Consider the following 25664-nt stretch of genomic DNA (forward strand, 5'->3'; position numbering starts at 1 on the left):
TCTTCCTGGATTTGAGTGCTGAATTCAGCAGATTCTGGCACCACAGAGAAGTGGATCAGGCACTCAGATCCTGTAGGCTGCCACACAAATCCTCGTCATTGTCCTTAAATTTTTCTCCCATCCCTTCTGGTAGGTTGATGCATTGCATTAACACACAGCAAATTAAAAACAAATAAAAAATCCACCCCCCCCTCCCCAAAAACCAATTTATTTAGATGTTGTGGGTCAGATTTACATCAAAACCGAGGAGAGATTGATGCTGATTTAGCCAAGGTGGGACCTGAAGAAACCCCTCAAAAAAAAAAATCAAATCTATTTTCCCTGGCTTACTTTCACAGAAGAAAGAAACCAGCTTCAGAAATAATCCAGCCAGACCCCTGGGGAGAAGGAGGAGGAAAAAGAAACAAAAAAAAGAAATAAAAAAGCAAAGCCAAGCAGGCTCCTTGTGGTGTTCGCGGGCTGGGGAAGGAGGGGCAGAGTCCGGCTGGGAAGGGCCGGGACCCGGGGCGGGATGGGGCAGCCCCGCTAACCCCGCACAATCGGATGAGCAATCTTTGTCGGGAACAAAGGACATCTGCCGAGGGCAGCAGGGACGGGCCGGCAGCGAGGACAAAGCCGGGCGGCATCGCCCGGGGGCCGGCGAGGTGCCAGGGTCAAAGGCAGAGCCCCCGGCCCGGGGGATCGAGGATGCTGAAGGAGCGCACGGATGATGCTGAAGGTGATGCTGAAGAACCAGGGCTGAGTGATGCCCACCCTCCTGCAGCTGGACGGGAATGGTCCTGCCAGGCTGCTCCGTGCTGCAGCAGGGATGGGCGAGATCCAGATATTTTTTATATTTTTTATTTTTTTTAGGCAGTGAAAAATGGGAGGAGAGCAAGGAGAGGCCGGGTTTTGGGAGCACACGCAGAGTGCCCACGCAGAGAGGCTGTTTGATAACAAAGACCACTTCCCAAAGCACCCCCTCGCCATCACAGCCTGATCCAGCCCCGAAAGGGGCACTGAGGGAGCTGGGGGTGTTCAGCCTGGAGAAAAGGAGACTCAGGGGTGATTTTATCACTCTCACAACTCCCTGAAAGGTGGTTTTATCAGGTGGGGTTGGGCTCTTTCTCCAGGCAGCACTGACAGAAGGAGAGGACACAGCCTCAAGCTGTGCCAAGGGAAATACAGGTTGGATATGAGGAAAAAGTTTTTTACAGAAAGGGTGATAAAGCACTGGAATGATCTGCTGGGGAGGTGGTGGAGTCACCATCCCTGGAGGTGTTTTAGGAAAGCCTGGATGTGGCACTGGTGCCGTGGTTTAGTTGAGGTGTTGGGGCTGGGTTGGACTCGATGATCCTGGAGGTCTCTTCCAGCCTGGTGATTCTGTGACTCTGTGATTTCTCTGTGCACTCACCCCCACCCAAATTATCCGTCAATAACCACGGACAATCCAGATGCTGGAAGAGCATGTGGCTGTGCCATGAGGAATTTGAACCTCAAAGTTGGAATGCTCCTCCTTCGAGTCCCCAGAATGCCTTGTTTATCCTTTTTCAGGCCACCTCGCCCCTCCGTGCCTCAGTTTCCCTTTTGTGAGGCGGGATTTGTGCATCCTGTGAGAGGGATACACCTGGAAAATAGGACAGCCCCTGACATTCCAGTAAATAGGCCAGGCAAGGACCTACATTTCTGTGGGAAGAATTGGTTTAACCCAATTATTAATACACCATTTACTCAGAATTAACCACAACTGAAAAGCAGCAAACTCCTAATAAGTGATATTTCAACAGGTCCTTCTCCTTCTCTGGGACAGGCTCAGCCAAGGGATGGTTTTGCAAATCATCTTTGCTCCAAAGGGTTCAGTTATTTCAACCTTTAAATCCAAACGAGGTGATAGCATTGTCTTTTGGGATTATATTCGGGATAAGAACAAATCTCCCCTCCTTATTTCGGATTCAAAGTCAGGTTCTGCCCCTCAGCTCCTCCCTTTGTGGGAGCACCTGTACTTCAGCACATCATGGAAAAAGAAAAAACTTTTTTTTTTCCATAAAAGCTATGGAAACATCCCCTGCCCCTTGCAAAAAAATCTAAAATTCATTATGTTTCGTACTTTAGGACTTTTAAAACCAGGTTTTCCTCCTCAAAACCACTGGCCCCACTTGAGAAAATTCACAAAATACATATTTTAAAGTTTCATTTTCTACTTTTTAACTCCACATCTTTCATTCCTACAGACTCCTACGTGCATTTTTTCTGTGCATGTTCAACAGTTCAGTCCACCTTGACAATTCCTGGAATTATAACGTGGATTTTTCTGTTAGATGGCACAGCACTATAGGGAAAACAACAATTTCAAATCCATCAATGAATTCCAACCAATTCAGCCCAAGAAATCCAGGAAAGGGAGGCAGTGCAGAGGGAGGCACTACTCAGCAATCCCCATCTCAGGAATTAAATGAATAAAAGCAATCTGAAGCAAAGAGGAACAAAATAGCAGAGCACACATTTCCACTTCCCCTGGCATCTCCCTCTCTCAATCATCTAAATGGTTCATTTAACCTGTTCCTAAGTGCCCCTGTGGAAAAAAAAAATGCAAATTTTCATCCAAGTAAAAATGACTCATCACTTAAACAGGAGGATCTTCACCCCAGTCAGCAAAGAAGTGAAAAGTGAAATTAGGGACGTAGATAAGCCACAAAGCCACGAGCAAAGCTGAGCCTACATCAAAGAGCAGCAGGAAAAAAAACCCCAGCTTAAAAATGGGTGTGAGTGCCAGAAAGTCGTGTCTTGGCCTGAAAGATTCTACATTTAACACCAAAGCTGAGCAAGCCCAGATTCCTGTGACCTGCAGCAAAACCCCTCCTGTGGGCTGCGGGGTGGGTGAGGAAGGCAGAGTTGGGATTTCCCCTCTTTGATTTCCCATTTCCCCATCCCAGACTGCCTTGGCTTGGAAGGGAGCTCAAATCTGACCCCATCCCACCCCTGCCGTGGGCAGGGACATTTTTCCCTGTCCCAGTTCCTCCAGCCTGGCCCTGGACATTCCCAGCTTTGGGAAATGCCACGGACAGCCTTGGCCGTCCATCCACCTTCCTCTGCCCTACAAACAGCTGAAACCCAGGGCTGTTTTGGCTAAAGACAGGCAGATGAAAGCTGCTCTCCACTCCAGACATAATAAAGCACAAAACACCACAGAGAGGCTTTCAGAGAGCCAGGAGCAGAGCAGGAATCAGGAAATCCAACACCAAAGAGGCCCCAGCAGCGCCGGGAGCTGGGCGAAGCCTTTCAGGCCCCAGCACAGATATTATTGTTATTATTTATTATCTAAAATAAATTGCTGCGTTTCCACTTCACCCACAGACACCTCCTGGGGCACTTAGAGTGTCACTGTCCCCGTGCTGGCCCAGTTCCCCAGCTCTCTGCTGTCCAGGTAAATACAGAGCCCCATCTCAGAGGCAGCTTTTATTCCCATTTATTCCCTGCTGTTTTTCCCCTCGCATTTATCCTATTATGCCATTACAGCTGCCCCGGGGTCGGGTGTTTTCTATTTTGTGACATAATATTGTGGGCCCAGGTGCCCCCCTGCCTGTCCCCAGCACGTGAGGGGTGGTGAAGAGTCCTTCAGGTGGCAGCAGGCAGGGACACAAATGTGTCACCAACAGGAGCCAGGGACCTGCTCATTCCCAGAGGTGCTCCAGTGCCTCCCATTTATCCAGAAATTACCACTGGGGAAAGAGGAAAAGGCAGCAGCTACCCCAAATAACAGCCACAGCAACTAGAGGCACTTCAGGTGTGCAAACAGAGACAACTGGCAGGGCTGGCAGGATGGGTAACCCCTCTCTGCCTTTAAAGAAGAGGGAAATGTCATTTTAGGGATTGTTTTCTCAGTTCTTTCCACCTCTGAGCCCTGAGCAGCAAAGTGGAAGTGAGGAGTGCTGGGATAGAGGGGTCTTTCCCTTCCCCTGGGCTCTATGGCAGGGGAATTTTGGTGACTTTCTGTCCTTAAAATCCCCACTGATATTTCTGATGCTGGAGAAAAGTCAAAGCAACCTCACGAATGCTCTGCTGTGGTCACAGGGTCCAGCAGGAGCTTCTTGGGCCACTTTGAGCTGCTGATCTTGAGAGTTTTGAGCCCTTTGGGCACCTGAGGCTGGGATGAATTCCAGTTTACAGCCAGCCCAGGACACTGGGGGTGGAGAGGAGCTCACCAGGAGGAGCTCCTGACCAAATTAAAACAGGACAATTAACAAACAGGGCTGGACAGACACCCAGGGGCTGGGGCAGGGAAGGCTCCAGGCTTTCACCTCTGCCTGAACAAAACAAACCACAGGGAATGAGGGGGACCTGCAAATGATCACACGGTCCCTGTGACCCACCCATAACTGTCCAAGGCTTTTTATTTCTATTCCTACACATGTAGAAGGCACCAAACCCAACCAGGGGTAATTAACCCAACCAGGGGGTGATTAACTCAACCAGGGGGTGATTAACCCAACCAGGGGGTGATTAACCCAACCAGGGAGTGATTAACTTATCCAGGGGGTGATTTACTGAGCTCAGCATCAACAAAGAGTAAAAAACTTTGAAATCCATGGGAATTAACTGCCTCCAATTAATGCTATATTCTGAGCTGAAGTGTTGTCTTATTTTTAAGGACAGGTTCCTAAATCTCTCTCTTTTTTTTTTTTTTTTTTAAATTGCTGTTTTCAGGAATTCACAAGCACATTTCTACCCTATTTTAATCCATAAAATAATGACAAAACAGCTTAATTATGAATTATGTAGGGCTTTTTGTCTTTTTTTTTTTTTATATAAGTATATAAATGATATCCTAACTATTATGCTGTATCTATATCTGCTGTTCTGGTTACAGCTGAGCTGCTTGTCAGAGCAAAGGAAGAGATCTTCATGTTGATGAAGAGCAAATTCTGCTTTTTCGGTCCCTTCTCTAACTTTAAAACCAGGCTGCACTAATCTATAAATAAATCAACAAGGCTAATTCCAAATTCTGAAGAATATGGAAGATCCAGAGCCAAGGGGAACCAGAAGAGAATGAGAAGAGATTGTGAAGGGGAAGGAAGGAAGGATATTTGTGGTACTCGGGGGCTTCTGCTCAAATCAGCCCCATCCCTGAGCTCACTGCACTCAAACTGAGTAACATAATGAGAAATTCCTGCATCACTTCAGTGAAGTGTTAAGTGAATTAATCTTAAATAAATCTGTGGGGCCACACGAACTCAGGGGATGGGCTGGGGCATTCCTGAAGCTCCTCCCGAGAGGGCTCCTGCAGAATAAACCAGGATGGGACTCAGCTCTGCAGGAGAACTCGACAGGAGATGGAAGGTGTGGGGCTGACAGTGCCTGTCCTGGCACAGCTCAGGCTGGGAGCCCTGCAGAGAACGAGATCACCTTGCTGAGAGGAGTTACCCAGAGTTTGGTGAGGTTTTGCAATACTGAGGTTGCCACAGGAGTTCACTTTGTGCCCTTTAGGGGCTGAGTTCTGCCAGCAGCTTCTTCTTTAGAGAGGGAGAAACCCCACTGTCAATAAGCTGAGGTAGGATAATCCACATGTGGGGAAGAGTTTGACCCAAAAATCCACTGGAGCTCCCTGAAAGAGCCCCAGCAGTTTGTTAAATCAGCTTCCAGCATTCCCATTGTGAGTTTTCCCCACAAACTATTTCATTCTGCTTAAACATCCCAGCTTAAATTGTACCTGACAGAGATCCTGACACAGATTTCCTCCTCTGTGTTTGTGGTTTGCACGTGCTGCCAGTGTCTGTCAGTCTTTTCCTAAAGCCAGAATCGCTTCCCAAGATTTGGGCTTCACTGGAATCCGTACAGAAATCACCAGGAACAGGTTCACAACTTGCAGTAATTCCATAACTTCCCATAAAATCTAAATCTAAATCTAAATCAAACAAAATCTGTGCAACCACTGTAATATCCCTATTCTAGAGCCTTGGTGGAGCATCCCACTGATGTTACAGTGGGGGACAAAGCAGGGAGAGATGAGAATTTGGGTTATTGTTTCTATTCCTCCTGTAAAAAGCCCAGTGAGCATCATAATCAATGCCCACCTTTAGGGTGAATTAGTTCATGAAGATGTCTAAAGTCGCTTAAAATCAGCCTGGAATGTCACAGAAATGAAATTATTTCAGTACTTCATGAGGTTTTTATCTCCCAGAGTGCAGCCCAGGGCATTTTAGGTTGTTGGTTTGTCACAGCTGCTTTGTCCAGCTGTGCCAGGACCTCCAGAGCTGAACCAACAATTCCTTCCAGCCTGAGCTGCAAGTCCCAAGTCTAAGAGCCAAGACAGAGCCAGTTCCACTGGGATCTGGGCACTCCAGTGATGCCCGGAATCAGCAAGGTTGGGAAAAATCCTCCAGAATCATCCAGTCCAACCTGTGACCCCTCCCCACCAGAGCCCTGAGTGCCACATCCAGCCCTTCCTTGGGCTCCAGAGGAGGGGATCCTAACCCTCCCTGGGCAGTTCCAATCCCTGAGCTCCCTTTCCATGGGGGAATTCCTGCTGCTGTCCCCCCTGCCCCTCCCCTGGCCCAGCCTGGGGCTGTTCCCTCTCCTTCTGTCCCTGTTCCTGGAGCAGAGCCCAAATCCCCCCGGCTGTCCCCTCCTGTCAGGAGCTGTGCAGAGCCACAAGGTCCCCCTGAGCCTCCTTTTCTCCAGGCTGAGCCCCTTCCCAGCTCCCTCAGCCTCTCCTGGGGCTCCAGACCCTTCCCCAGCTCCTTCAGCCTCTCCTGGGGCTCCAGACCCTTCCCCAGCTCCCTCAGCCTCTCCTGGGGCTCCAGACCCTTCCCCAGCTCCTTCAGCCTCTCCTGGGGCTCCAGACCCTTCCCCAGCTCCTTCAGCCCCTCCTGGGGCTCCAGACCCTTCCCCAGCTCCTTCAGCCTCTCCTGGGGCTCCAAACCCTTCCCTGGACATGCTCCAGCCTCTCCTGGGGCTCCAGACCCTTCCCCAGCTCCGTTCCCTGCCCTGGACACGCTCCAGCCCCTCCAGGTCCTGTTTGCAGTGGGGACCCAGACTGGACACAGCCCCCAAGGTGTGACCTCACAGAGGGACAGTGCTCAGCCCTGCCCCATGCAGAGAGCTAATTAACCTGGCACAATTAACCCCTGCATCCCCGCCAGCCCAGCTCTGGGCATCCCAACCAACCCATTTCCAGTTTGCTCTCCCAGACCCGGCTCAGCAGGCGGCAGATGGGATCCTGGGGAGGCTGGGGAGACACAGCACAAATTCCTGGGTTTGTGCAGGGAAGGGCAGGACAGAGCCCGGCAGCACTGCCAGGGAAAGGGGACACACGTCAGGAACGTTCCAGAGGTGCCACAAGCAGCTGAACTCACACAGAGCCTCTGTGACTTCAGCTGGGCCCTCCCCAGCAGCACAGACACAGAAGCATTGCTGACATTGTGGCTGAATCAGAGAGCAAATATTTATTTATATGGGTAGATACCTATTGATTAAATAGATAAGTAGATATATTTGATAGATATATTTATACAATTAAAATATATAATACTATGTGGAGTAAATACTTTTTTTTTTTTACAAATCAGCACAGCCAGCCCACATATGATCTGTACATGGAGGGAAAGCTCAGCCTGAGATCCTGTTTCAAATTAAAAGCAGCCCTGCTGCAATTAATCACAGCCTGGTTGATGAAGCACACACTGAAAGGACAACCAGAATTCTGGGAAGCTCATCCTGTCATCTGCAGCCACAACAAGTTTGGTTTAAACCTCAGGACAGTGAGGATTTGTCATCCAGCCCCTGGCCTGAGCTGCTCTCAAGCCTGTCCCCAAACCAGATGGCCCAGAAGGTCCCAAAATAACATTTACAAGAGTTTAGATTTCTCCATCACGAAATTAAGTCACACCCATCCAACACTGGCTTTGAACGCTAAACTCTCACTGCTTTCATTTACCATCATTTTATTAATTACTGAATTCAACTGTAAACTGGATTATTTATTTCCTTCCCTCTAATTCCTTCCATCCTCTGTCTCCTCATTCCATTTTCCACTTTACACCCAGTGCACCTACAAAAGTTGAGTCACCCCTGGAAAGTTTACAAAGCTCTGGGATCATCTTAAATCACGAGAGATGACACACCAGCATTCGTGCTGCTTCCAGCAGTTTTGGAAACTTCAGCAAAACTGAACTCTTCCTCCATTTCTTTGCAAGGAGATATTAAAAAAAAAATATCTCTCCCAGGATTTAACTCACTGAGCTATTACAGTTTTCAATAGAAAAAACATCTTAGTGAAAAACTCCTCATCAGCTTTTACTTTAAATTAAGGGCTTAGATTTTATCTGAGACTGAATCCACTGCTAAACACTGGCAAGTCTTTTTCTCCTTGCTCCCAGCTTCTACAGGTGTAAAATAAAAATTAAAAAAAAATAATAAAAAGCTTATTAATATGTTCTAAGGGGAACTCTTACAATGAAGAAATGCTCCATGATCCAGACCTGTTTCCTAAAGCTCCTAAAGCCTCAGAGGAGTGATATTTGCCCAGTGGATTTCTCCCAGAAAGCCAAATTTGAGCATTTTACACCAAGCAGAGGCTGAAGAGCCGAGATTGAGTTGCCTGATTTCTACAAGTCACAAATTAAAGGAAAAAAAGATGACAGTGACAATATAATCTCATTTTGGGATCCCTTGTGATAGATGTAATCTCATTTTGGGATCCCTTCTTCCCCATCACTGTGTGGAAAGAAAGCAACGATCCCACCAGCCAAAAAATAATAATAAAAAAAAGGACAGAAGGCACTTTCTGCAGCTCCAGAGTTTGGGATTTTAGCAGGAATGGCTAAAATAGATCAGGGAGGAGAAAGTTTGGGCAAGTTTCTTCCTGGAGGAGCCCCAAACCTACAGCTTGTCCTATGGGATCTATACCAGAGATCCTTTGAGACATTTTGGGTTTGGTAGAACATTTCTGCTACCTGATACTCTTATATCTATATAATTATTGTTATTACTATTATTATTATTATTATATGTTACCCAACAATTCAAAGAGGGAACACAAGCAGTAAGTAAAAAGAAAAAAATACTCCTACTAAAAGATAATACATGCAAATAGGAAAATGCATATTTATCAAACAGGCAGGCAGCAGCAGTGTGACATTGGCAGATTTCAGGACCTTTAAATACAGGAATACTGTCCAAGGAGGAAAAAAGAGATTAATTTAATCAATTCTGTGACTCCACCCAAGTTTCTGAGCCAGATCAGGTGGGAAAGGACTCAGGAGGTCTCTGGTGCAACTTCCTGGGATCCAACCAAAGTATTTTGGGTTTTATCCCATTCCTCATCCACCCTGTGGCTTCCAGCAAGAGAAAATCCTCCACTGGTGTTCATGAGATCACTGAGAGGTGGGAAAGGACCTCAAAACCTCAAAACCCATCTAATTCCAGGGTCACCTCCCTCCAGACCAGTTACTCTGGGTAATCACCACCCTCCCCATTCCTGGATTTTAAAACCAACTGGGCGTTTTCTTCTGAGCTGCAGATTGCACCCCTGAATCAATTAATTTTTTTTGTTTAATCACCTGTTATTTTAAAGAACCCAAAAAGGCACCCAAGAATAACTAAAATCCCTTGACATGATGCCTGAGCTCAAGATAATTTCACAACAAAACCAGAAATGAGGAGAAAGAACCATGGTTACAGAGAAAATACCACCCAGTTCCTTCAGAGATGGCTCATCTCTCCAGAGCCCTGACAAAATGCAGATATTTGAGAAAAAGAAATCATTTCATGTGGTCAGTGCTGAAGGAGGGAGGTTTTAGGAGGGATTTTCATGTTGGAAAGGTGATGACTTGGCAGAAACCTGGCAGGATTTGCTGTGCACTGGCAGGAACATGAAGCAGAGATGGAAATCAGGGGGGTTATCAACAGCAGGACGGGGGCAGAGAGAGCCAGAAATGAGAGCTGGGGTGAATTCTGGAGGAGGAACGTGACTGGCAACTGATTTATTGCTCTGAAACCCAGCACTGAGGGACTTGGGTTCCCCTGTGTTCAATCCAGAACATTATTTCTAATTTCTTCATCTCATTCCTGGGTGGTTTGGCCACAGGGAACAGGATGAAGCTGGATAAGAAAATGAAAAGCTGTGAAGGATGGAGAACCTGCCAACAGTGCAGAGCTCATTTTGACTTTGATAAAGGCCTGGAGAGGCCTCTTAACCTTAAAGAAATCATGGAATGGTTTGGGTGGGAAGGAAGCTGAAGCTCATCCCATGGGCAGGGACACCTTTCACCATCCCAGGCTGCTCCCAGCCCCATCCAGCCTGGCCTTGGGCACCTCCAGGGATCCAGGGGCAGCCACAGCTGCTCTGGGCACCTGTGCCAGGGCCTCACCTTCCTCACAGCCAGGAATTCCTTCCCCAAAAACTCTCCATCCAAAGAATTCCTTCCATCCAAAACTCTCTCAAAGCCTCCAAGTCCTGCAGCAACTGAAAAAGCAGCCAGGCCCTCAAAGGTGACACCAGACACGAGTGTCCCTTCTCCAACCATGGACAAAAAAATGTTGGAAAACCAAAAGAACAGGCAGAAACACAATCTGTGAAATTCCCTTTTTAAACCTGTAACTCGCACCCAGGCTGGGCCTTTTGTAGTCAAAGCAAATGGAAAGAAACAAAAAAATCCCCACAATCTTCAGGACATGCCCAGCATTTCCACACCGACCACCCTGGCTCAGGAAAAGGCATTCCTGTCAATAAAAGTGGGAATTCCATGCACAGCCTGATGAAAGCAAGAGAGCAGATTGCAGGTGTACAAGTACAGCTGAAGTTGTACCATGCTTTTCCCACCCAAATCACCTCGTGGCGAAGGGCAATAATGTTCTGAAATGTGAATTAAGACAGATTTGAGCACATGAGGCACCTCTGACACAACACCAAAACAGAGCGATTGACCCGAGCTGGAAAGCAAACAACAACCACTAAAAAATCCTTCTTCCTCTTCCTTGCCAATGTTGCCACACAAAAGTTTTCTGCTGTGCTCACTTTCTGAGTTCTGATTTGGTGTTTTGAAGGAGGAGGAGTGAAATCTCCTCCTCATTTAAAACTGTCTGAGCACAAAACTGTCTGAGCTCAGGGAAGTCCAGGCAGGATGAGTCCCTGACATTCCCCACAAGAACCTGCTGAAGCCTCCAGCTGCTGCTGTGACAGCTCCCATCAGGTCAGGACTGTCCCTGCACACCCCCTGCCTTCAGAATCTTCCCAGCACGCAGGGTTAACCGCAAATTTCCCCTGATTTCCTCAACACCAACATCATCTCACCCATTAGGGGAATAATTGCCTGGCTGGTGTTCCACTCCACACTTCTCCCACAGCTTCCCCTGCCTGCCTGAGTCTCTCCAAGCAGGCTTTTCCCAGTGGAAGATAAGGAGTTCTTTCATGCCTGATTTCAGACTCCTTTCAGACTTTTAAAGGATCTCTTTTCTACCTGCCAAGCTCTGCTGCTATCAAGGGATAAATTCCCTGAGCAAGAAGAAGGAAACCAGGGACAGGCCCCGGGCAGGTGATGCCCATGGCAGCAGAGCCGACCTGGACACAAAATTCATGGCAGTGGCTCAGTTCTGGGGGTTTGCAAATCCCCAAACCCTGAAAAGGCAGAGGGCTGCCTAATCAGAGATTTAAAGTGGTAACAAAAAAGGATTTGGGATTAGCAAAAGGCTAATTATGAAATCAAGGGTTCAGCTTTTCCTGCGGTAGCTCTGGTTGCATTTTGGACTCTACAAACCCTCCACAAGTGTGCAATGGCACTGGCAGGGGACAGGAACCCTGATTAACGCACCAAATTCTCATCAAATTTTAATGAAATAAAACTTCACTGACACAATTCCTGCGTGTGAGGACTCGTAAGGACTCACCAGTGGAGCTCCAAGCAGGGGAGATGGAACTTGCCTGAAGCTCCAGGTGTGATGGAGCCTCTGGACAGGTGAGATCTTCTTCTTGTGCCTTGGGCAGGTCCTTCCTGGAGATTCCTGGCCCTGACTCCCAGCTCCAGAAGAATCCAGGTGATCCTTTCTCTTTTCCATGAGCAATTCCCACTGAAGTTACTCCTATGAGAGGGAAAAAAAAAAAAGTAATATTTATTTCTTTGTAGAACAGAACTGTAAGTGTTGCTCACTGAAATCCCACAAGAAGGAGTGAGATAGGTGGGACTGGAGCTGACACCACACAGAGCACTTCAACTTCAGATTACAGAGCAGAATCTGGGGCAAAAAAAGACATTTTTATATTCTCACATTAAGAGCAGCGCGAACACAAGTTGTTCTGATTAATAAGGAGATAAAATAAACTTAAAAAATTAACCACAGAAGGAAGTTTTCCCTTCTCCACCTGAAACAGATCAGACTGCAACACCTCTCCCCTGAATCACTTTTTTTACAGCAAAATTCATCTGTGGGGTCAAACGCTTCTGCTTTTGCTCTGAAAAAAACTTCTTTTTCCCCCCTGGCAAAGCTGACATCTCAGCCAGCACCACCACACTCCCCTGCCACTCTGGAGTGTCCAGGCACCCCAAATCCCCCCTCAGCTCTAAGATTTCCCTACCCAGACCTACCTAAAGAGAACACCTCAAGTCATTCAAATATTTATTCCTAGGTTTGGAAGGTCAGAGGGGAGGAGGAGGAGGAGGAGGAGGAGGAGTGGGACCCGTGTGCTGGAGTCACTCAATGACTCCCCAGGAGTGCAGGACCAGAGCTGTGCATGCAGAAAGCTCTGCCAGATAAACCCACAGCCTCAAAAAGCAAAGAAATGAGCCAGGCCTGATCCTGATTCATCAGTATTCAGCCGTGGATTCAGCGGGACAGCTCGGAATTTACACTGGAATAAGGAAAAATCAGGATTAGGCACCATCTGTCTCGGGGAGTGAAGCGACCAGAATTGCTCTGCACATTTGAATCCTCTTCCCCCATTTCTTTAATCTCTGGCACATTCCAGGTTTTCCATTCAGCTCCGGTGACAAAAGATTTTACAAAATGACAGTCCAGATTGAGAGAACAGAAATTACAACCTCTGACAAAAGAGATGCCAAACTTTTTATCGGCGATAAGTGCTCCTTCCACGCAGACCCCGGGCTGCAATGGTAAATATGAGGCAGATGTCGAATGGAAATTAAACATTGTGCTCCCAGGGTGGCCTCGGCTGCATTCAGAGCTTGATTTAAAACAAGGCCAGAGTTCTTTCATCATTTCTTAAAAAAAAAATCAAAAAAAAACCCCAAAATAAAAAAGTTTCAAGCATAACGATATTCCAAACAGGCGCACACTTGACCTAGAACTTGGTGGTGCGGGGCAATAAATGAGTGTAAAAAGCACCAGCACGGGGAGGAAAGGCAAAGCGAGTGCTCTGCAGGATGGGCTGGGAGAATTTGCTCCTCAAATCGCTCCTATTTCGGCATCCTGGGAGTTAAGAGGGAATCCAGGTGAAATAGCTTGGCCCCCTTTCCAAATTCCCAGGAAAAGCTCTCACGGGGGAGGCTCGGCCGACTCGATATTCTGCAATAAACCAAAGACAAGCCCAAGGAGCCAGCAGCTCAAGGAGCATTTCTCTGCGAGCTTCTTGAAGACTTAAACCATATTTACATCTGTGCGAGCACTCTGGTATTATTAGACATGATAAAATAGCACCAGACGTTCGCAATGGCTCAGATATTCAGCCTCAAGCAGCTCATGTTTGAACGGTCTGCAGTGTTTGCTTTTAATAATTCCTGATCGTACAACAGCTCAGCCAAAAGAACATAATAATAGGCTTGCAAAAATTAAACCCCCAGACTGTTAAATATCCTGCACACTGAGGGCAGTGAGGATGAATTTAAGGATTGAAAGGAGGATGCTCAAATTTACAGAAACAGTTAAAAGCACAAACCAAAGTGCATTTGCTTCTCTTTCACTTTGTTAGATTTTTTTTTTAATGCAAGTAAAAAGAAAAAAAAATGAAAATGAAATGAGTCAAATATTTACAGCTTGAACACATAAAGATGTTTGCACTCTTCTGGGCAACCCCCTTTTAGAAATCATTTTCTCCTCTCAGCAATTTCATCTCAAACGCAGTAAAACAAAAAAAAACTTTTGAGGCCATGACTTTGTAACCTCCCTGAAGTTTTGAACACGGGCAGAGCTGGCCTGTGCACACAAGACAATCAAACACATGCTGAAATGTCAAGCAAACTCCTGTCTATATTAATTTTTTTCCCCCTCCACCAAAGGGAGAAATTTGTGACAAGATTTTACTTTGAATGCCCTGACAAAGCAGCACTTTGTGGCACGAGCAGGACACTCATCCCCCTTCACCTCCCAGCACAAGATTCAATCAGCTGAAACACAAACCTCATTCTGCTCTGAGAGATTATTTTTTTTTTTTCTCCCCAAATAAAACCAACTTGCAAACAGCCTCCCTGGCCTTTTTAAAACCCGTTTTCAATTGCTTTAAAACATAAAATAGAGACGGATGGATGGATGAATGGATGGACAGCTAGAGAAATGCTTTCAGTCATGCTTCCTCCCCCCCAACACACACCTTTAAAATTGAAAAGCATCAGTACCCAAATAGCAACAGGAAATTTTTACCTTGTGGCTAAATAGCTCACTGTTCACTTTGCAGCTGCCTCTATTTTTTGCTGGGCAAAAAAAAAAACCACCAAAAAAAACCAACAAAAAAACCACACCAATACAAAAGTCTTTCCTAAGAAAACCAAGCTTTTGACATAAGGGCAGCGCCAAACGCAAACCTACAAAGAAATTTTCTTTTTTTTCCCCCCGTCCCGTCGTTATAATTCCTAATTTTGTGGGATGTATTGCTGGGGCTGTTTATCATAACAGTGTGCAATAAAAAGGACGACTAACTCTTGCAATTTTCTCCCTACTCCTCCCCTTGACAGGGGCCACTGATAGGGAAAGAGGCTCGGAAAAGCAGAGCAGTGAAAGGCTAAGAAACAATAGGCAACCATGGCTTTGACAATGCAGCCCTGAACCCTTTTTGCTCCCGCTGTGACACTTGCATTCAAGAGCAAGGGCGGCTGCCATCATAAGAATGGACAATGGCATGAGGAATACAAGGGGAGAGAGGGGTGGGGGGGATATTAAAAAAAAAAAAAAAAAAAAAAAAAAAAGAGAGGGAAATCAGATGAATTCAGAGCTAAGATGGCAGAGCTCTCACCTTTTCCGCTTTTTTTCGAGTAATCTGGATGGAGACGTCCCGCAGAGAAGAGATAAAAAGGGTTGTGCTGAACTGTTGGATGGTTCTGAAGACTTCTGCATTTGCAAACGCATTTTAGAACTATTTGTAGGGGTATATATGCTGCATGCCATCTCTCTGTCTCTGTCTCTCTCTCTCTCCCTGTGTCTCTCTCTCTTCTGTTTTATGTCCTGCTATCTCCATCACACACCTCTAATAGTACGAAGACTTTCTGCCCGTGTAAGTAAGTGAGAGTGTGTGTGTTCCTTAATGTTTGAATCCAGACACACGTCTGCATGCATTTCTAATCTAAGGAGCCTATAGCAGTTACTACAACTATCAATTAGTCAGCAATAGCTCCAGATCCCCATGTGTCTGGGTGAACAAAGGTGAGAAACACATGCAAATACTCCTCCAGCACCTGGGTCACGTACAGTAACTTAGCCAGCAACAAATAATTGCATCTGTTTCTGCTTTTTTTTCTTTTTTTTCTTTTTTTTGCCGTGCTCCTCGCTCGTTGGGATGCAAAGTTCCAGGTTATTAATGTGGAATAGCAGCACAATTAGGCATGGCACTGTATATTTTCAGCACAACGACACAATAAAAGGGAATTAAGCTGAGCTGGGGTGGGAATAAACGGGGCACTTTAAAAGGGTTTAAAGTAAAGGATGCTCTGAGCTGTAGCAGTGCTTCCATTTATTTTTTTAATTTTTTTTTTTTTTGGAGCAATTGTTCCTGAGTTTAAGGATGGGAATGATGTAAGATGTATTTGGTCGTTTCATATCTGTTAGATAAGAAACTGATTATTACAGAGGAGACAGAGTGGATGCCTAATTTCCTGAAGTTAAGTCCATAAAGAGGGTAAGCTAAATCTGTTACTATTTTTTATTAATTAAGCGACTGGTAGTACTTCTAAGATCATTTTAAGGGTGTTTTTTCAGATGTTTTAGACTTAAGCCAAACAATTAAGAAGAAAGATACGGTACCTTTTACTCTCTCCTTCTTCTTAACCTCACAAAAAATGAGCCTCACCTTTAAAAACTCTCAGAGTCAAAACGGACTAAAAAAAAACCCCAAAAAACCTTTTAAAATATTATTTTTTCTTTAAAAGCCCTGAACGAAACCAAAAGCAACAAAATGCAAAAAAGCTCCGAAATCCAGCACCACCCTGACTCCAGCACAAGAAAAGACAGAGCCAGGCTGCAATCCAGAGAGCATTTCAGAGGTGACAGCTCAGGCTGGGGACAACGTTATTTACACAGATTTGATCAGAGCGGCCACGGGCTCCAAACTCTAATTGAATTTGCAGAAATTATCCAGCCCGCATTTCAGAGTGCGGGCAACTCCGAAAATGAAGCGGTTTTGTAGAGTTTGGGGCTGAGAATAAGCAAATTTTCCCCCCCCTTTGCTGCAGAATATGCTGAGAGTCCTGCAAGGCTGCACAAACTCTCTCGTTCTCTCCCCTTCTCCTGATCTCAGCTTCCGTGGGAGGCTGAGTAGTGACACCAAAATCAAAATATCCTCACTGCTATTGGGCTGGGAGGAACTGAGTTTATTTAGCTTGAGACGGCATAAAGGAAAAAAAAAAAATATATATATATATATATAATAAAATGAAATTAAATCATCTTCAATTTCAAATAACTAACGAAAGCAACCCCTCCCCAGCTCCCTCACCTTTTAGGGACAGCCAGTGGCTGGAAGGTTGGAGCTGCTAACGACACTGGAGGTGCTCAAGATTAAAGGAGAGCTGCAGGAACAGCCCGGCTTTGGGTGGGAGCATCCCAGAGCTGAGCCTGAAAATAAAACAAGAATGGGCTAGAAAAAGCCCGCTGCTCGGTGGGTGTCGTGCTCTGACCCTCCAGGCAGCTCCAGTCCCAAACTCAGCTCTGGGAATGGCAGGACTGGAGATTCCCACCTGCAGTGGCCGGGCTCTGCATCCCCGGCAGGACCAGGGAAAACCCTCCCCAAAATTAAAAAAAAAAATAAAAAAACCTCTACAAAAATAATCTCAACCCTCTCGCCGAACAATGAGACCTTAAAAAATCCACGTTTCGGGGGGTATTCCATGCAGATAGGCAGGGGGAGGGGGCGGGGGATGAGGACAACATTTCCCATCAGTGCCGTTCATTCCTTGGGCTCGGGGAGGAAAAAGAATCTTTCCCCACTTTAGTGGGAATTCCTCATCTCCTCCATCGGGCTGGTCCCGCTGCCTGCAAATGCCCAGCTCAGGTGGGAAGGGGCATTTGTTCAGGGGGTCAGGCAGAGAGTGAGCACTCGATGCCTTTCTGGGGGTGAAAAGTGGTTAAATAACAGTAAAAAATGATATTTTCTGTGGTGATCCGCCTGCTAAAACACTTGGGCACGCAGATCTGGGGATGGGAAAGGAGCTGAGGGAGGAAGGTGGTTCAAAGAGGGAGCTGCCTATTCCCAGCACGATTTTACATCCAATTCTTCCAGCTTTTCGTTCCCTCAGCACAGCCCGTTCCCATAAAATAAGCCAGCTTTCTTTAAGAATAAAAAAAGCCGCACACTGATGAATAGACAGCACTAATCAGATGTAATGTAATGGAATACTCTTCTTCATCTAATCTGTCTGCTCTGTGTAATCTCGCTATTCTCCCAGCTCCAGCATTTGTAACAGGCATGACATTGATTCCCATCTCGGATAATGTTATTTCAGTGTTTTATTCTTAAATGAGCCCACGAGTTGGGTGGCTGCTTGGCATTCCAAACTCTTCATCAGCTTCGCACGGCGATCTGGGGGTGTGAAGAGGAGCGGGGCTGCTCCTCTCTGCTGCTTTTCAGTGCTTGCATCTCCCAACCCTCAGAGCCTGGCACGAATTTTTTGTACAGACAAAAGAACCCGCAGGATTTAACCACAGAACTGCCCCGGATCAACAGCAAAAAAAAAAAAAAAAAAAAAAAATAAAAAAATAATAAACCCAAATCCCACCCAAGCTCGTTTGATAAGATCTGCCTGCAGCCAGCAGCTGGGAAAAGCTGAAATCTTTGCACACAGAGCTGGTGTTTTTGGGTTTGTTTTTTTTTAATGTTTTCTAAAATGCAGAATGATTTCCTTAAATAAACATTTTGGCAGCGTCCACCTAGGTTTTCCCCAAAGAGAGAGGAAAGCCTTGTGTCGTTTTTCCAGGATTTTTCCAGCAGGATTCCCAGCTAATCGGACAAATCGTTCTGCTGGGGAAATGACAGCAGTGGGGAGAACAAACAAACCCTCTCAGACAAACAAATATATTTGAATGTAATAAAAATGTTGACAACTGTTATGTGATTAAAGCAATTGTTTTATTCATTTAAGTCCTCACCATCAGAATAATTTAAAATTAAGTGAGAAACATCAGCCCCTTGGGTTTTGCAGAAGATATTTAATTTGGAGGAATAGTTGTGGGGTTGTCTCTTTTTTTTTTTTAAACATAGCTATTTTCAACGTTGCAAGATAAAGCTCTCTCCCTTTTTTTTTCTAATTTTATTTTAAGAATAGACCCCATTTAGGATTTCACATTGTAAATCTCCCTATGTCTGAATGCTGTTACAAGGTTTGACAATGAAAGAATAATTCATGTCAGACAAAAAGAGCCCTTCAATCAGCTTCATGCAGCTTTTCTCCTGCAGGGCTATGCCAAAACGAATGTGGAATCCTGAACTGAACCATCCATCACATTTCCCGAGTCTTTCAATTAATGACACTGCAATCAGATCGATGGCGTGTAATAAGAAAAGAGCTTTGCATTTCTATACCTATTAATTCGCTGAGTAACTCCAGTGGTAAAACGTGACCAGAAAGGGAAGAGAAAAGAAGATTTCATCCTCCTGGTGAGATTTTGGGGGGTGTTGAAGCCACGCTGGACCAGGCTCGGTGTCACCCCGAGCCCTGCTCAGAGCAGAAATCCCACGGGGGTTTTTTTGTCGCCGTTTCAAGGCGGCGCAGTCTCTCTTGCAGACAGGTATTTTGTGCTGCTGACCGAGTGTTTTCCAGGCAGGCACTCTGAACAGGAGCCTGTTTTTCCTGCAGGCTGGTCAGGGCTGTCCCAGGGCAGGGTGTGCAGCCTGGTTTTGGCAATAATTATCCACCCAAACCCCAGATCACAACACGGAGCTGCCTCACGCGGCGACTGAACCTCGACAAAACGAGCTGGGGAGGGGGCGAGGGCAGGCAGGACACACACACACCAAAAAAAAACCTCCAGCAGCAGCCCTGGGATGAGATTAGGGGGACCTCACCACAGCAAAGTGGCATAAGATATTTTGGATGGATGACAAAAAATGAGCGAGGCTTTGCAGAAGGGAGCACAACTCCCTTCCTGCAGGCGTTGGGGGGATTGTGTGGAGAAGGAGAGAGCTACAGGCAAGGGAAAAGTGCAGCTCACCAGAACACAGGCGTGATTAAAAGGAGATAATTTGCAATTTTTTTTCATCTTAAAAGGTAGATTGTGTGCCTTAAAATGCCCGGCTTACAAAATACCATTTCTGAGAAGTGAACTCAAACCAAGGGGCTTCACCACCGTGGAAGGAGGGAGAGATTTAGAGGAGACAAGAGTGGGTCAGCGGTGGTGAGAGACAAATCCTGGCTCCAGAAGGATCCCCTTGTGTTGTCCTGGACAGGAAACTGGAGGTGAAGTGTCCCCACCAGCCCCAGCCCCTCCTCTGGGTCAGATAATTCTTCAACCTCCAGCACTGACACGAATTTCAGCAGCTTTGGCTTCACCTCAAAGGAAAAAGAGCTGCAGCTGGGATAGGAGATGGAGCTGGGTCAAAACCTACAGAAAGACCTTCTTTTGGGAGCACTAGACTTTCAGGGAGGTTGTGTACATTGGAAGTCTTCAGAAAAGGGAAAAAAAGAACTTTATGAGAGAAAACAAGGAATGGAACAACAGGAAACAGGAGGTTTTCAAGGTTCACTTCCCCAAATATCAAAGAGTGCCCTTAAAGGAGCATTTCTGGCTTTGTCCCTTGACATCTTTTACGATCAAATTTCAGCAATTTCAAATTTCAGCAGCAAAAAAAAAGAAAAGAAAAAGAAAAGAAGAAAAGAAAAGGAGAAAGCTTTGCTGAATGTGCCCATCCGTGCCACACACAGGGAGCCAGACACAGGCTGAGCACCCAGGATGGGAACTGCAAACTCCAGGGCAGCAACAGCGAAATGGGACAGTGCCCATGAGCTGAATTGCAAAATTTGCAACTCAAGCACAGTCTGAGGTGCCCAGACAAAGAACAATAAATAAATAAATCATGTCTGAGCAGAGACAATCCCTCTGCAATAAAACAGGAGAGCTGAATGCAGGCTAAAGAAATCTGAAAAAAAAATGAAATCTGGGATGAGGCGGGGCGAGGCTGAACGGGGCTCTGAAGAGGAAGGCAAATGCAAAATATTGATATTGCATCACAATATTTATATATTTATATATTTATATATCACCACACCTTGTCCTCTCGCTGCAGGGGACACAAAGACACAACTGGAGCTGTGTCAGGACCCCACGATATTTTTGAGGAGCAGCTTTTGGAGCTCAGGGGAAGCATTCCCACCTCAGTGACCTCCAAGGACTGACCACCCCACCTCTCCTGGCCTAAGGAAAACCAGCCCTGAGTGGTTTTAGCGTGTCAGGAGCCCCACACAGGGAGGTGTCTTTAATCCCAGGGGCTGGGGCTGTTCCTGCAGGATTGCACAGGATTCCCACAGCTCATCCACGCCTGGAGATCCCCGGCTCTGAGCAGTGCCCTGTGCACACTTTGTGCTCAATAAAGTGCAAATGTCCTGTGGGTGAGCAGCTCGGGGAGAGGGGACAAAAGGGCGCTGCTGCCTCCAGCCATGATTTCAGCCCTGGCTGCCTTCCAGGAGCTCCCAGAGCTTCACCAGGCATGGGCAGCCCTGCCTGCATCTGCTTCCCTCTGCTGTAGCTGCAGACAGACTTGCACACTGCTATTTTCTATATTTTTTTCCTTTTAAAATAGGTTTGGACAAGCTTTCGGGAGGCTTTCTCAGGCTCCTTGTCCTCCTCTCTCTCAGTGGAGCTTGGGGAGTGATCACTGCAAATGAATGTGATGAAGAGAGGGTTTCTCTAACTGTTTGCCTTGTTCAGGGCTGAGGCAAAGGAAGTCTGGGCTCGTGGTGAAGCATCTGTGAGCAAAAACTGTGGGGTGCCTGCCAGCAGAGCCAGGTACCTCCTTGTTTCTGGACAGACAGGCAAAAAATCCCCACCTGGACTGCCCAAAGGAAAAAAAAATCCCACCTGGACTGCCCAAAGGAAAAAAAAAATCCCCACCTGGACTGCCCAAAGGAAAAAAAAATCCCACCTGGACTGCCCAAAGGAAAAAAAATCCCACCTGGACTGCCCAAAATCCAACTCTTTGTCCCATTGGTAGCTGGGAATTCAGCTGCCAAGGTGCAATCCCAGCATTGCAATAATCATTATTCCTTTGCTTTCTTTCCACTAAAAAGACGTTTTCTCCATGCTCCTGGTGCTCCTGCCCGTGATTAATACAACAATTAGGGGTCAGAGTTAAAGCAATCAGGAGCTCTGCTCCTCAGCCAGCACCTGTAAAATGTCCCTGGTGTCTCCTCATCTGGAATCCAACCCCAGCTTTCTCCAGATCCAGAGTGCTGCAATCACCCCTTTCCATCCAAATAAAAGTACTCCAATGTCTGCTTTTTACAAATAATTATCTGGCAGCACGATATCATTGAAAGGTAGATGAGCAAATGAGAGGAAAACCTGAAGGTGGGTGAGATCACAGAATTAAAGGATTGAAAGGGAACTTCAGCATCATCCAGGTGTTAAAATATCTGGAGGATGTGCATGGAATTACAAGGCTGGACATGGTTTAAGTTCTTAAATAAAGGGAGGGACATATATTGGGACAATTCTGTATTTTCTAGGCAGCTCAGTGAGACAGGGGGACACTGGTTCCTTCAAAAAGGACACTGGTGCCACTGGAATGACAACGGGTTGAGGAGTCAAAGCCCAGGGTGGGGTAGGGGTGATCCCAGCTCCCCATTCCTCACCGTGCCAGGAAATAAAAAAATCCCTGAAGTTTTGGTCTGGGTTGTCTCCACTAATAAAACAACAAAATCACATCCACAAGTTTTGGCAGCTCCCAGGTTTGTTTTTCCCTGGTTCTGAAGGGGTTCTGATCTCTGGGGGCCACTGCTGCTCCCAGTTTACCCCAGAGTGCAGCTCCCAGGCTGGAACAGCCTCTCCTGGACCAGCTCAGCTCCTCAGGCCCCCTGAAATGGGATAAGGACACACTGCAGGGGAAGGAGAGGCACAGGAAGGAGTTTATTCATTAATTGCCCTCTCTCAATCTCCCTGCTGGGATCTCTACTCAGAGCCACAGGGCTTGGGGTGGATATAATCCAGTGGATTTATTTCTCCTTCCAGACAAATGGAAAACTGAACAGGATTACCAATGAAATTTGGAGGCTGCTCCACAGCTGAGAGCAAGAACCAGCACCCTCCACCACCCTCAGAGCCCATCACAGCCAGACTGCAGCAATTAGCTCCTGTTCCCTCATCAGCAGTGTGCCCTCAGTCATTTCATTAACAAAAATTAGTTTTAAAATAATTAGTTTATTAGTTTTTAAAATTTTATTAGTTTTTAAAATAATCTTTCTACATTTTTCTTTATTTTTTATTTCAAGAGTTGTGCCTAGAGATGCTATAAAGATTTTCAGAATGATGGGCTCTACTTAAAAACACACAAAAATCCCCAAATCAGCCTTTGGGTTTTTATCTGCCTCTTCCAACTACTAAACTTTTAAATCTGGCCATTACATGTTGTACTCATGATTTTGGATGCAAAATTATTGAGGGAGCCTCCCTAAACAAGTGAAACACTTCCAAGAAATTCATTTCCAGAGTAGTTCAGATGATTCCATCTCTGGACTGGCCCCGTTCTCTTCACTGGTTAAAGAGATTCTGACTGACCAGCAGCATTCCTAATTTTTAGACATTTACATCTCCAAGTGTGCAGCCCTTGGATGAGGAACATTAGGATTTCCTACAGGGCTGTGGCAGCCAAAAACTGATAAAACTTTTGAATTTCCTCTGACGTTGGAAAATAATAAATTTCCAAAGCCTTGCCCAGCGTTTTAACTGTCCCACACAACTTTGTGCCATCCAGACTCATCAGTTTTGTGCATTCCTTGAATTTCCCAGCAGTGTGAGCTTGGGAGAGCGTGGTTATGGACAATGTTATTTGTGCTAGTTAAGCAAATAGCTCATTAATTCAAGTGTCTAATGATTTCCTTTTGGTTGTTACCTTGGTTCTCACCCTCTTATTGTTCTTCTCCTTCTCCTACACTTTTAAACATAACACACAAATAGATTTGCTCTTGGCAGGTGTGGTGATAACTCCCAGAAAAAGCAGCTTAATCTTAAATAATGCCAGGATAACGGAACAAAACCAATCTATTCACATTCCTGTGGGCTAGGAAATAAATTTTATTCACTCCAAAGCTGAGAAATGGCATAATTGGGCCCTATCAGATGCTTATCAGATTGATGCCAGTGGTTAGTGAGCCTTAACTGCAAACACAGACATCTCAGGGCTCTCGTTGGAGGGAAGTCACCTCTCCTCCAAGGGTACATTACTCACAGGGAAACTGTTGAACCTGGAGAAATAAAACTTTCCTGGTGCTCACAGTAGTCGCCTGGTGGAAGAGTTTATTACCCTGACATTAGGCTGTAAAATTACCATTATTATTGAACTCTGAAGTGAGCGCTGCTTTTCAGCAGTGGATTCCAACAGGCTGAGTGTGCTCTGAGCGGGATTCGGAGCTTCAGGGGCAGAGGATGAGGAATTTAAACTCTCTGGGCTCACTGGGGGATGTTCAACACCTCTGTAGGACAGGTCAAGATTTTTGGTTGCCCGTCAAAATATTCCCAGATCAACCCCATTTTAGTGGGTTTTTTTGTTGTGGTTTTTTTTTGTTTTGGTGGGATTTTTTGGGGTTTTTTTGGGGGTTTTTTTTTTGTTTTTTGGGGGGTTTTTTTGGTTTGTTTTTGGTTTTGTTTTTGTTTTGGTTTTTTTGTTGTTGTTGTTTTTTGGTGGGTTTTTTGTTTGTTTTTGGTTTTGTTTTTGTTTTTGTTTTTGTTGTTGTTTTTTGGTGGGTTTTTTTGTTTGTTTTTGTTTTTGGTTTTTTGGGTTTTTTGTAGGTTTGTTTTTGTTTTGTTTTTGTTTTTGTTTTTGTTTTTTCGGGTTTTTTGTGGGTTTTTGTTTGTTTTTGTTTGTTTTTGGTTTTGTTTTGTTTTTTGGGGGTTTTTTTTGTTTGTTTGTTTTTTGTTTCTTTGGTTTTTTTGGTTTTTTTATTCAAAACCTTCTATTTAGTACAAACATAATGAAAATAATACCCTCTAGAGAGTTCTTGTAATCTAAAAACACAGAGCAGATGATCCAACAGAGGGTCTGAACTCCTGTGCTCACCTTGAGCCCTTCCACAGGGAGCAGAGTCCGACTGCCCTGGGGAAGCTCCCTGGTGTCTTGGACACTCCAGGGATTTATCCAGCACCACTGGGATATTTCCCAAGTTTTTCAATCTGGTTTCTTTCAGGAAACTCACCTTCAGAAAGAGGATTGGGAAGAAACAGCATTGCCACATCATAATTCTCATTACCTACGGGCCAGCTAAAAAGAAAAATACCTGGAGAAGCCCTTGAGAGGGAAATTTAGCCTGGTGTGAGCAGGTGGGGCCAGCAGTGAGGGTTTAGCCCATTTTTCCCATTTTTCCCATTTCTCCCATTGGAATTCTGGCCCAATGAATGCAGCAGAACTGAGAAAACAGCCATCCACAAACCGTGATCAGAGGCTGAGGTTTCTAAACCGTATTGAGGTTGCAAAAACAAATTGACATCAACATATGGGGGAAGTCTGAAGTTGCAGCAAACATTCGCAAATGTGAGAAACTTTGGCATGCCAGAGTCCCCATTAAATTCAAATACACAATGCACAAGATTAAAGTTATTCAGAGGCATTAATGTTTGCAAGATCAGACCCCTGAGATGTCTCTGTGTAGTAACAGTTACTTTAGGTTTAATCTGTTATTGCATTAATATCTATAAAGAGCATATATAAATACAAATCAGATGGCAGCTGCAGTCTCGCTGAGGAAAAAGATTGAAGGGCCTGGGGGGAACTGAAATTTCCACGATGGGAATTTCCACGTATTTTGGGGATTCTCGTCCTGCTCAAACTGCAGCAATCCTTTTTTAAAAATTATTTTTAATACAACGCACACACACACACACAGATATGTGAGAGCAAAAAGGGCAAAGAAAATAATTAGGGGAAGGAGAGAAGGACAATAAAAATTGTTTTCAAGTGGACAGATTGCCCTTGCACGGGAGCAAGTGATGGTCTTAAGCATGGCAACCCCCCTCAGATTTCTGTGAAAAGCCTGATGTGCTCTACTTAACACTTAAGAAAATTCACTGGGGAATAATGACCTCTAATTTATTTTGGCTACAGTGATGTT

The 25664-nt window shown here is 45.5% G+C and overlaps 1 long non-coding RNA gene across 1 annotated transcript in view; it reads right to left on the reverse strand.

The window, feature by feature from the left end:
* LOC134561095 (uncharacterized) overlaps positions 1-25664 on the reverse strand; it is a 141159-nt gene that overhangs the window by 92045 nt on the left and 23450 nt on the right. The window contains exon 3 of the long non-coding RNA XR_010082855.1: positions 11863-12054. This is a non-coding gene — a long non-coding RNA (uncharacterized LOC134561095). The remainder of the gene's footprint in view (positions 1-11862; positions 12055-25664) is intronic.

Source organism: Prinia subflava, chromosome 22 (assembly GCF_021018805.1).
Source record: "Prinia subflava isolate CZ2003 ecotype Zambia chromosome 22, Cam_Psub_1.2, whole genome shotgun sequence".
Lineage (NCBI taxonomy): Eukaryota > Metazoa > Chordata > Aves > Passeriformes > Cisticolidae > Prinia > Prinia subflava.